The sequence below is a fragment of the Echinops telfairi genome, unplaced genomic scaffold (genome assembly GCF_000313985.2).
Source record: "Echinops telfairi isolate 266 unplaced genomic scaffold, ASM31398v2 ScPeMD7_5805;HRSCAF=6673, whole genome shotgun sequence".
Classification (NCBI taxonomy): Eukaryota; Metazoa; Chordata; class Mammalia; order Afrosoricida; family Tenrecidae; genus Echinops; species Echinops telfairi.
The window spans coordinates 3,324,706-3,337,397 of record NW_022109704.1 but is presented as its reverse complement, the minus strand read 5'-3'; the positions used below and the strand labels follow the sequence as shown (position 1 = coordinate 3,337,397).

The window sequence follows — 12,692 nt, the reverse complement described above, 5'->3', positions numbered from 1 at the left end:
TATTGAATGAAATTTTTGAAAATACGAATGTACTCATAAAATCCCCTGCTTGGAGATCTCTGCTGTCAGGGAACAGCCAAACTTCGAGAAGTAAGGTTCTTCCCCATTTCTCTAACTTCCTGTCATGGACTAAATTATGTCCTCCAAAACCCATGTTTCCATTCTCGTGGAAGCACACCCACTTGTGTGAGCCTAAGATGGCAATAACAAAATCCAAATATGACAGAGAGAAAAGTGTCAGAGCTTAAATGGTGAACACCCAATTTGTAGAAGGCTGTGGAGGACAGTGGGAGCCCACAACCCATCTGCAGACTATGTGGTCAGAGTAAGCAGCTGGCAGATCCCCTCTAGCCACAGGCAAGGGTGTCAAACAGCTTCACTATCAGACAGAGATCACTGCAATCTTGATTATGCTGGATCGAACTTGATACTTGGTCAGTCGACCTCCCTCTTGAACCAACCTGAATTTATTCTAGGTGCAAGTATTTCTTGCTTCTTGCTTGTTCCATGACAAACATTTCTTCCCTGGCTTTTTAAATACTGATGGTGGTCTTTTCTCGCTTACTCATTATTTGCATTTTTATGTTTTATTATTTTATTGTTACCACTTAAAAGAAAAATTTACAGCCTCAGAAACCCTGTTAGGCAACAGCTCTAAAGGGTTCATATGAATGGGAACTAACTCATTGGCAGTGATGGGTTCTGTTTGTTTGTTTAGAATGTAGTTTGCTGTGTTTTTTCCATTAAAAAAATAAAAATAAATGCAAAAATACATGTCAATCGGCTAGGTCATGATTCCCACTCAGTAATCTATAGCTGTCCTCTATTTTGTGATCTGATATAATCAGCCTTCATTTTGTGATGTGTTGTAAATCCTAATCTGTATGTTAAAGGACCCTGGCAGCACGGGGTTGGGGGGGAGGGGTAAGAGTTGCGCTGCTAAATACAAGGTCCACAGTTCAAACCTACTACCTGCTCTGGGGACAAAAGATAGGGTTTTCTGCTCCCATAAAGATTTATAGCTTTAGAAAACCAAAGGGGAAATTCTACTATGTCATAATCAGTTGCTATGGGTCAAAAATCAACTCAATGGTGATGAGTTTGGCTTGAGCCCTGGTAGGGTGGTCGGCAATTCCAAACCACCAGCCATGCCTCCGGAGAAAGATGAGGCTTTCTGTATTCATAAAGCCTCAGAAACTCTATATAAATTAGCTATATGTAATGGCAGTGGGGACAAAACTGCACATGCTGATGAGACAGGGTTAGTTTGAGGTATGTTTTGAGTTGCTGCCCTTATTCAAGTCACACCCTTACTCAAGTCAAGTCAGACTCTTGCTCGAGTCACAGTTATCTTAAGAACTGAAGGACACTGAAGAGAGCCGAGCAGAGCACTGGACTCCGAATCGCTGTGCTAAAACCTCCTCGAGGGACACTGATGCCAAGACACCTGGAGAAAGGCCAACGCTGAAGACAAGGACCTTCTTCCAGAGCCAACAGAGAGAAAGACTTCCCTCTGAGCTGGTGTTCTGAATTCAGACTCCTAGCCTCCTGAAGGGCTAGAAGGACTCCCTGTGTGGAAACCACTCACCGTGGTATTTCTGGTGCAGCAGCACCGGATGACTAAGAGGTTCTTCCATTCTACTCATCTCCCTCCCCACCAGGTCAATCTGCTTGACACTGGCTACTTGTTCTCCCCTCAGAGGAATGTAGGCTCAGCTCACTGGTCTTCCTAGCCATGTTCATCTGGCCTAGATTCTGTAAGGGCTCCGTACATGTTTCCCTACCTATTTCCTCGAAACCTCCATGTAACAGCTTAACTCATTCTATGACCCACTTGTCACTCAATACTCATGTTTTTGTATTGTTACTTATCTTTTTATACAGTCAGTCTTCACAACTAATTATTAAGTATCTTAATGGCATACCAGGGGCCTAACTTTCAGGGTGCAGATATCCAATAAAATGCGTGTTGCTGATGGTAACTACCACCCTGGAGAGGTCATTTACATTTTCTAGGATTGAAACGATGACACCTTGAAAATGATGACAAGATGTCTATTTCTTTTGGTTCCAAATTGCTGTGGTGTACACTGCTACACAGCCTGTATGTGTTTCTCGCATTTTCCCCCTTCTGTTTATGCATTTAGGAGCCCTGGTGGCATAGTGGTTATGCGTTGGCCTGCAACTTGCAAGGCTCTCAGTTTGAAACCATTAGCCACTCCTCAAGAGAAAGACAGAGTTTTCTACTCCTGTGGTACAGTCTCGGAAACCCACAGAGGCAGTTCCGCCCTGTCCTATGGAGTTGCTACGAGTTGGCATCAACTTGATGGCAGTGAGCTTGGTTCGATCTATTCAATTATATATATGGAGTAACTGGGTGGTGCAAACGGTTACTGTGCCTTTGTCTACTAACCAAAAGGTTGGAGGCGCAAATCCAACTTGAGGCACCTTGGAAAAAGGACCTGGAGCTCTACTTCTGAAACATCCGCCCTGTTAAACTCCATGGAGCACGCTTGTACTGTGACACACGCATCGTCACCAGGAGTCGGAATTAACTTGATGGCCAATGATACACTGGGATTTGCATATATGTAACTAGGTCCTATTTAACTCAGAACATAAGTGCCCAGGGGAACAATTCTCTCAGTACCTATTTAGGTATATTTGTTGTGTTAAGTTCTTTGGCATCTCCTTAGAGACGCTTGTCTAAATTCTAGCATCTAGCAGGTGTGCACTAGAAAGGAATTTGTAGTTACAAACAAGGTAGCAGACATCAGGATAACGTTGTGTAGATGGTTTTCAAATCTTCACCACAAACTAGCATGTAACCAAAATCACAACGATGATACGAAAAGGAACAGAATGTTGGTAAAACTAGCGGCCATTTTGTGATAAATAACCAGGAATTTATTTTGACAACCAAAGAAGCTAGGTTGCTGCAAATCCTATTTCCCAGAGTTCTGAGAACGGTTATGGGACATCTCTCTCCCTGGTCAGTAAGTAACAGGGACCAAAGATTCCTTAGAGAGAATCCTAGTCTTGGAATGGTGGAAAATTTCAGGAACAAAGTGGTCTGAAATTTAGCTGGATAAACTCCCAGCTCAAAGGAGACCAAAGCAATGATCACAGAGGAACTCACAGACCAGATACTTTTAATAACAGATGAAAACGTGCTGTCTCAAGTATATCTCCGTAGGCCTTACTTTATTTCCTCACTGTCTGGTCTCAATTCCTAACTAGGACCATCTCTACCTGAACAATCAATCAGGATTTAATAATGCTACAGCCCCCACTCCCTTCCTTTTGATGTCAGGGTTAATGATTCAGACACACTTAAAAAGACACTAGTAGGCTAATTCATTTTAAATAACCCTGACAGTTCAAAGAATTGTTATGTCAGAACACAAACTGATACATTCAAAGCTGTATTCCACATATGATGTTTTCCATGTAGGCATCTATAGTATGCAGCCTGAATACAAATTTGATATAGTTAAGGTATAAAATTTTTAGAGAATTCTGAACCAGGTTTTGAAAGACATGGAATAGAACCCTTTAAAAGTTTACACACATCTATCCCTTTTTTCTGTTCATGTTCCTCCATTCTACCCTCGGCTCTCTGTAACTCCTGCCATCTACTGCGTTTTGCTCTTCCCCTTGACTTGTGCACACACAGGCCCTATTCCTCCATCTACCCCCACCCTGACCCCAAATCTAAGCACAAAGTAATCACTGGGTGCTAAGTTATTCACGCTCTGGCTCTCTTGCTTGTCTAGTCCCCAAATAAAGTCATGAGGGTATAGGCAAAGTTCTCATACATGGTTTCTATATGACAAGATCTCCCTTACCCAGAATGATGAGGCGACATGGGAATAGTAGGAAAGTAGGGGGTATGGGGAAGAACCTCATTTGTTCAGAGGAACTGTAAGCTCGTGGATGCTACACTCCATCAATTACAGGTAGATACAGCAAAATAAGCTCAGCCTATTTCCCAGAGTCAACCGTACCCTACAACTCTCACCCCTCTGCCACAACCTCCCCAAATGTACGAAGTATGGGCTCAGAAAAAATGTTAATTACCATGAATTTCAGGTAAAGAGAACTGCCAAAGAAAATCTGCTGCAAAATAAAGTTCAGAAATGTATTTTAGAACTTGTACGTGGACTTGGGATCAAGAGGTCCATGTTACTTGGTCTCTTACAGCCCAATGTATAACCCACAACGCCACAGGCTCCTTATCACTTGGTCTCTCTTACATGGTTTCCGTCAACCCAAAGAAGAAATCAAGATCAGACCTATTAGGTTGAACCACATGAAACTGCCAATATAGGCAATCCTCGTGCCCAGTTTGTACATGACCAATTTATAAATAAATCCTACTTGCCACTTAAGTGTTCTATAAATTTGCCCTCACTTTGAAATGATTGAACAACCCCTCACTTACTCAACTCATGGCCTTCAACCCTATTGGACTGAGCAGAATGAGTATTTTGGATTTTCAAGACTATAAATCTTCATGGGAACAGAAAACTTCATCTTTCTCCTGAGGAGTGGCTAGCCGGTTTGAACTGCCAACCTTGGGTTAGCAGCCCACTCTGCCATAAAAGCTCCTGAGCCAGCTCCTACTTGCAGTAAATTCTTCCTCAAAAGCACCTTCACTTGCTGTGCATGTAGCTTTTATTTATTTTTTTTAATCAATTTATTGGGGCTCATACAATTCATCACAATACATAGATCAATTGTGTAAAGCACATCTATACATTTGTTGCCCTCATTATTCCCAAAATTCGCTTGCCTCTTGGGTTCCCGGAATCCGCTCATTTTCCTCCCCCCCCCCCCCTGCACGTAGCTTTCAACTCACTGAAAAGGGGTCAGCATTTTCTTGCACCTCTCCTGACTCACCTGTAAGTTTGGCTTCAAGACACACTTAGCAAGTCTTATTCATACTCTAGGACCTATTTAGATTTTACCGACACAGTGGCAATTCCATATAGTTCAACTTGAAAGTATCTATTTCTTCTGGAGGGAATTGGGAGGGAGGAGTTCCTGAGACCAAAATGATGCTTTTGCGGGGGCTACATGTTCCAGAATTAAAAGCTTCAGAATACTATGTTGAGCTACAAGCTGACCTCACTAAAGGCAGCAAATGGGGTTAAAAGTCTATGTGTGTACTAGGCTTTCTTCTTTAGAGGCTCAGGAATCCCTGGCCATCATCAGTGTTTACTAAGTGAACAGACAGGCTGCTTTTTCTCAACACCAGTATCCCATCTCCAGTGAAGGTGTCAAGACCTTGCTGACAACAGCGGAATTTGACAGTGAGGGGAAAGAGTCTGGCCGCAGGAGCACACTGCCTCAGAAGCCACTACAATCAATACCCAGGAGTTTCCCTACTGGGATGTTATCACGCATCAATTCCCCTTTCAATGCCCAGGAAATGTTTGATCTCACTAGCCCACCTCCCATGCAGTAAAGTAACCTTGACTGTTCTCATAATTTATATACACTTCTATATAATTGTTAATGATGAATGCTTCTTAATACATTTAATAAGCTTTAGTTTTCATAGTGAGGGAGCACTCTAACATTTATAATTAAATTGATAGTTCACCAAAACACAGGGCAGGCTCTTTATTAATCTAATCATTTAGTCATGTAATAGTTCCTAATGCCTTTTCTAAGTTACCTTGACAAAAATAAGAGACTACGCATCTAATTTCAAGATTACAGTGTTAGAGAAGAGGTACACCAAGGGTGCTAATAAATAAAAATACAAGAATATACAATTACTACCTGACAATTCCCAAACCAAAGTCACTGCCCTTGGGTCAATTCTGAGTCTTGGTGACCTTGTGGGGCAAAGAACTGCCTTATATGGATTCCAAGCCCACAGATCTTTATTTGAAGCACAAGGCCACATTTTCCGGCAATGTATTCACACTGCAAGCCTTTTGGTTAGCAGGTGAGCATTTTAGTCACTGTGTGACCAAGACACTCACATGACAATCTCTTCCCTCCCCTACCCCTGCACCCCCCAAAAAACCACCTAGTGCAATGGCATCAATTCCAACTCATAGTGACCCCATGTATGGCTTCTGAGCCTGACAGTCTTTACAAGAGCAAACAGCTCCATCTTTCTCCTGGATTTCAACCGGTGGATTTGAACCGTCGACTTTGAGGTTAGCAACGCAGCACCTAACCCACAGTGCCACCAGGGCTCCTTTCCTACACGGCAAGTACCAGAAAGTAATAAGGTTACTTTCAGAAGTGGGAGAGATCATATTCTGTTGGAGAAACTCTCAGTAACGTTCTTCAAGAAGAGATCGTGTAAGCTGTAACTTGAAAAGAAAGGGCTGTTTAATTGGGGCAGGGAGGGCGGGCAATGGGGGAATCAGATTTAAAGATTAGCTGGTTGAATGAACTAGCTCTCCATGTGGGCACATGTTAAAACAGTGTTGAAGGAAAAAGCTGCAAAAGGATATACATGTCTAGTGTGATGCTAGTTATGAAAAGTTTAAAAGTAAAACAAAACTACAGCACTCTTTGTGTGTTGTAAAACATGAAACAGCATAATACATACCAAAGCAGGCAAGCAGTCATCACCTTAGAGAGGAAGGTAGAAGGAGTGCAAGGTAGACCTTTAACTCTATCTATAACATTTCATATCTTAAAGGGAGCGATCTAACATCAATAATCTCAAGAAAATCTCAATATGCATTACCATGGGGTTGTGGGCTCAAAGTTGCTCGTGTTTGGCTTTCCCCTTGCGCTGTTATAAATGTTTGAAATAGCCCCTTATCTCAAAATTTTCAATTAAGGCAGGGCCAGGGGAGTGGAAAATGGTGGAGTGATTAACCACAAAAGAACAATCAGGAAGAATCTACAGCGGAATCCTCAATGGTTCCGTTTGAGACTGAAGAGGATCTTTCACATCCCTCAGCCAGTGTGTGCAGGAGGCACAAAGAACAGGGTGGGGTGCAGTGGGAGCTGACACAAAAAGAGACAAGCTTTTAATGCCATCACACACCAGCTATCTGAGGGGAAAGCACCTTCCCACATAACATGAATGCCGCTGTGCCCAAGTGCTCTCTCAAAACAAAGCCTAGGAAACTTTGAGTTATGTAGGAATTCAGATAAGGACTCACTGTGAGTAGCTAGTCTGTGCCTCCTCTCTCCCCTCCCCTCTTGCAAACACTCACAAACAAAAACAAAATGTACCCTTGCCCACTTGAGAAAGAATTAAGAATTGGCAGCTCTGCTAAAGTGGACAGCTTCCAAACGAAGGCTCTTCTCTGGGAAAGATGATGACAGAGCCCAGGAAACAAAGTACAGAAATCACAACTCAGTAAAATTTTGATGGCCTAGCAAGGAAAGGGATCTATCCATCCGCTCATACCCCATTTATGTCCTAACTCTCCTGGTAGGGTCCTGAGACACCTTCTGTTTTACCCCTGGGCTCTGTTCTTCCCCCATTAAAAACGAATCAAACACAAAATCTTAGCATTTTAAAAACCATGTAACTCCTCACCACACCACACAAGCTAATGAAATTTAAAACAAAAGGGAGATTTATAATCTAAGTATAACAATCTTCTTTAAATCAACAGATTTTTCCTCTCAGTGCCCAGTTTACCACTACCTCTCTTCAACGAAAGTTCCATTCGCACATTTCCAAAATAAGTTCAAATGAAAATTTAGCTGGAACAAACAGCTCAGCTAGATAAAAACCTGCAGTTCTACATTAGAAGTACTGCAGCATCCTAACACCCTCCTCACTCCACTTCAAGGCGCCCAGTTGCCCCAGGCCCAAAGGTGGTCCCTCTACCCAAGACATTCATCCCCATGGCAGGTCTTCCTTGGTCAGACCTGGGAAAACCCCAGTGCTCACTGGGCCCTGATGACAAGGAAAGTGGAATGGAATGACACAGTCCCCTTGCACAATGCAGCAGACACTGGGACGGGTCTTAGAATGGAATAAAGATGCGAACTAATATTTGTTAATCACCTAGTAGCCACTGAAGATCATATTCCAGATCGACTATTACTAAACTGCTTCTGTGATCCTGAGTAAACGTCAGGTTTCCAACTGAAAATGAAGGGCCAAACCTGCTGCCAGCAAATCGACCCCAACTCACAGGGTCTTGTAGGACAGAGGAGAATTGCTCTAGAGCACTCCTTCTCAACCTTCCTAATGCCATGACCCTTCCCTCATGTTGTGGTGACCCCCCAACCACAAAATTATTTTCGTTGCTTCTTCATAACTGTAATTTTGCCACTTTTATGAATCGTAATGTAATATCTGATATGCAGGATGTATTTTCATTGTTACAAATAGAACATAATTAAAGCATAGTGATTAGTCACAAAACAATATGTAATTACATATTGTGAAATATTTATTATTGTGAAATATATTTTTTCTGATGGTCTTAGGCGACCCCTGTGAAAGGGTCGTTCAAAACCCCCCCCCAAAGGGGTCGCGACCCACAGGTCGAGAGCCGCTGCTATAAAGGCTCGTCATTTTCTGCAGTACGAGCTATAAAGCTCTCCACGATCCAGCCTTGCTTCCTCCCCTAAACTCATCCCTGCTCTCATCTTCCAGGGCACTGAAGTTACCAGAAGTCTGCACATTTCATTCCTTTAAGCTGTCTTCTCTCTGTCATCTCTTAACTCATCTTTCAAGGCTCAGATAGCAGCTATCTCCTCTGGGAGGGAGTTTCTAGCCACGCATGCTCAAGGCGAAGTAGACCTTTGGGCCCCACTCTGCTCCTTCAGTAGTCTGTGGCAGCATCTAGCACACTTCATCCCAACTCTGCCTTTGCACATCTGCTTCCTCTTACTAGACTTGCAAGCTCCTTCCAGGTAGAGGCGGCCTCATGGTGGAGTGGTACGCAATGGCCTGTGATCCACATGGTCCGCAGCTCCTCAGGAGAAAGACAGGGCTTTCCTCCCATAAACCCTTAAAGTCCTAGAAACCCATGGGGTGGGGAGGTGGTGTTACTGTGTGAACAGTTACACTCTCACAAACCCACAGGAGGTCACGCGTCGGCACTGACTCAACTGGCAGTGAGTTATGCATAGGGACCTCTGACTCACCTCTGAATCTCCTCATAGGCTATGACAGTGCTATAGTGCCTACAAAGGCGAGCAACATCCAACAGCTATGTGATGTGGGTGTGGGACCTGGAGGAGGAACAGATAAGAGGGTCAGGGAAAGGAGAGGGAAGGATTCAGTGATGATGGCCTGAGGCGTGGGGAATAGCTAATGGTCAGCTTCATCAGTCCCGCTGTCTCCTGTCCCCTCAACTCTCGCCCTCGGAGAGCTCCAGAAACTACAGCTACTCCGTCTAGACCAATGCAGTGCCGAGCTAAAGTTGCTATCTCATTAAGCCTCACCTCCACGCTAGTTTTAAGAGCACATCTCCAATATCATTTTAAATCCAACACATCTCAAATCGAACTCATCATGCTCCCCTTAAAAAAACAAAGAGGAACCCTTCCTAAACTCCTGATTTCAGTCAGTGTCGCAGGTATCAGGGCTTAAAATGGCATCGTCATACTTGACCATCACTCTCGTCATATTCCACATCCACTCCTCATGAAATTCGTTTTCTTTGCAAGTTCTTTTCCACCAACTCCATCATTCCAACGCAGACCTCGTGGCCTTCACCCTCCCTAGTACCAAGGTCCCTTCCCTCCAAGGTAACCTGTAACCCGCTGTCATAGTGATCGGAATATGTCACCACATTAATCATCCTAATGACACTTTTCAATGGTTCCCTATTTTCTATCGTTTAAAATGTAAACTTATACACACGCCTGGCTTTCAGGCCCTGTATGCTTCATCAGAGGGAGCCCAGTGATGCGGCGAGTAAGCACTCCGCCACTGACCGAAGGAGGAAAGTGCAGCAGCCTGGCCTGGAAACGAGGCAGTTCTACTCGGTCCTGCAGAGCAGCAGAGTCAGAACTGAGTGCAGAGCAAGGCGCTTCAGCGGGTGTAAACCACCAGATGGCTTCTTAGAAGAGAGGATGGCACGCCTTCGGCTCAGTTTGGACCTGTCACTGGAGAAGATCAGTGGCGGGAGAAGGACGTCATGTGTGGTAAGGGCCAAAGGGGACAGGGAAGCCCTTCAACGAGATGGCCTGCCACCAGGCCACAGCAATGGCCAACAGAGCAGCGACCATGACGACAGCACGCCACCACGCCACCGAGCGATGCCTACTTCTGTTGCACATAAGGGCACCACAAGTCGGCACTGACTCACCACCACCACCACCAATCTATCTCCAAACCTGTCTGCCCACCAGCAATCACTACCGTTCTCTACCGCTCAGGCCAGCCTCATGGGTGCCAAGAGCACCCTAGGTGCACTCCATCCCTGTGTCCGGCCTTCGCTTTCGGTCCCTGTCTGCTCAAAAGCATATTTTGATCTCGTGCCAATCCACTTCCCTTGAAGCCAATAACAATTATTTATTTTTAAGAATCTAAGTTAGCCTTCCTCTGTGATATCACGCCTAACTATCTGAATGCTCTTTGCACACACCACCACGGCGTAGAATCTGTACTACGTAAATGGCAATGCTCGTCCTTATTTTTCTCTGTCTGGAATAACAGAGGTTCAGCGAGTGTTCCCACTTTCCTATTCCTTCTCTCTCAAGCGAACCATCATCTCGTCAATGGCAGCAATCCCCCACAGTACCTCACATCGAGTTAGTCACAGCAGGACACCAAAAATGAAAATATGTTATCCTATCCTGAACTGTTTCTTAGAGTGAATGACGGGTTAAGACGTAATTATTAGTAAAAAAATTATTCTGAACTGGCTGTCTACAACAGATGTCTCACTTTTCCATCTCTTTCCAGCTCAGAAACCTGACAACCTCCTGAGGCAAGAGGCAAACAAGAATCGTGTGCTCGTGACATCACAAGCACCAGCTTTGGTCATGACTGTGAGGAGGCGGGGGTGGGGCGCAGGGATGAAGGCAAGCAGGACCTCCAGTGTGAAAGGTCAACTGGCACGTCTCTGGGAGAAGAGCAGCTCTGGGATTTTGTTTACTTTTTAAATGTGGGCACTTCTCATTTGATTCTGTTTTCCTTTTTTAACTTGACCATATTTTCAAACACATTTCCTTCGGAAGGAAAACATCTGGCATTTTCTGGGAGCCTCTGGAAGAGTTCTACAAAGCCAAGTTCTTCAAGAAATCCAGCATAGGCTTCAACAGAGCAACACAACACAGTGAGATCCCTCCTAACACGGTGAGTGAAAACTCATGCTGCTTGCACCTCCGGCATCATCCACTAATTGCTCTTAGGGGCATTAGGCCGATAGCCTAAGCAGCTACTGCACCTTCATGGGTTTTTAAAGAGAAACTGCTCATCATTAACAGACTTAGGAAAATCCAATCTTAATTATCCAAAAATAGACTACTCAATTTATGGATTTATGGAGATACATTTTTAATCCAAGTTTGATTGTTGTTTGCCAGTCAGGTAATATAGGTTGATAGGTTTAGCAATGCAAATCCATTTCAACAACAGCATGATGAAACACACACACAAATGCAATTACAGGGGAAAATGCTTTATAAACCCAGGACGTTTCTATATTGAGTTCTGAATGATCTATACTGTCCTCCCTGCATTAGTATCGACAATGTGAGTTAAACGCACTTGAAACATAATGCCGTCCTTACCATCAGCGCTTGAAGACAATCGTTCAGTCTTGAGATTTCTTGGGGCGCAAGCAGTGTTCAGCACAATGCGAAAGGCTGCTTGAGTTTAAAAACGTACACAAGGAATCTCATGGCTCCTGGGCGTCTCTGTTTAGGCCAGAAGAGTCACAATGTACTTGTGCCTGCCTGACTCCTTGTCCTCCAGTTCCTGGACCAGAGGGCTCAATACTTCCCATTAAATTCACCCTTTGTTCAAGGACCTACAATGACTCTATTGACCCTTTTATCAACATCCAACAGAGTCTGGCCTCTGAGTCCTCTCCACCAACCATAATTCTTGCCAGCTCTACCCATGGCTTGACCAACCCACATTCTCTCGTCACTCTTATTATTCCCCCCACAAACACTTAGTCATTCATACCATCACTGCACACTGCACATTCTATACTTTCTGCCTAGAAGGTGTTTTCTTTTATTCCTAACACATACAGAATAACTATTATGTGCCTTGCACTATTTCTTTCACTTGAATGCGCAAATTTTATACATTAAAAAAAGTGACGTGTCCAAGATCACACAGGCAAAGGATAAACAGGATCTGAGAAAGATTCATTTAACTCCAAAGCCCTGCCCCTGCATAACTCTAATTCCTGGCTTCTCAAATCCATCTTAACATGCATTGGGTCAGAAATCATCGCTAATTTTTCTCATTTACTTTTACCTTCCAGGTTTTTTCCCCCAGCCCTTACATACTCCACCGGTAGCTCACTTAACTTGATTTTGTTTATGGTTGTTTCTTAAATGTTTAAGCTTATAATAATCTGCCTTCTCATTTACATCACATATCTAACCCACTCCCCAGGGCAGGGACACCTGTCTACATTTATATCTCTTTTCAAAGCCTGTCATTGATGCTTAGAGGTTGCTTTGAGTGTTCAGTCAGTCAGCAAAGACTTTTTTGATTAAATACACACGCACATTCACTCACTTGTATTATACTGAAAATCGACTGAATTCGGGCA

The 12,692-nt window shown here is 43.8% G+C and overlaps 1 protein-coding gene across 2 annotated transcripts in view; it reads right to left on the bottom strand.

Moving 5' to 3' along the window:
- Positions 1-11,811, bottom strand: part of OTUD7B (OTU deubiquitinase 7B) — a 55,573-nt gene extending 43,762 nt beyond the window's left edge. Inside the window, exon 1 of one of the 2 annotated variants that reach the window (XM_004716572.3) lies at positions 11,692-11,811. The gene's annotated coding sequence lies outside the window, so the exon portion shown is untranslated. Of the gene's footprint in view, positions 1-9,093; positions 9,139-11,691 lie in introns of those variants that run through there. The other variant, XM_045295614.1, reaches the window with a different exon arrangement.
- Between the last annotated feature and the right edge of the window lie 881 nt (positions 11,812-12,692).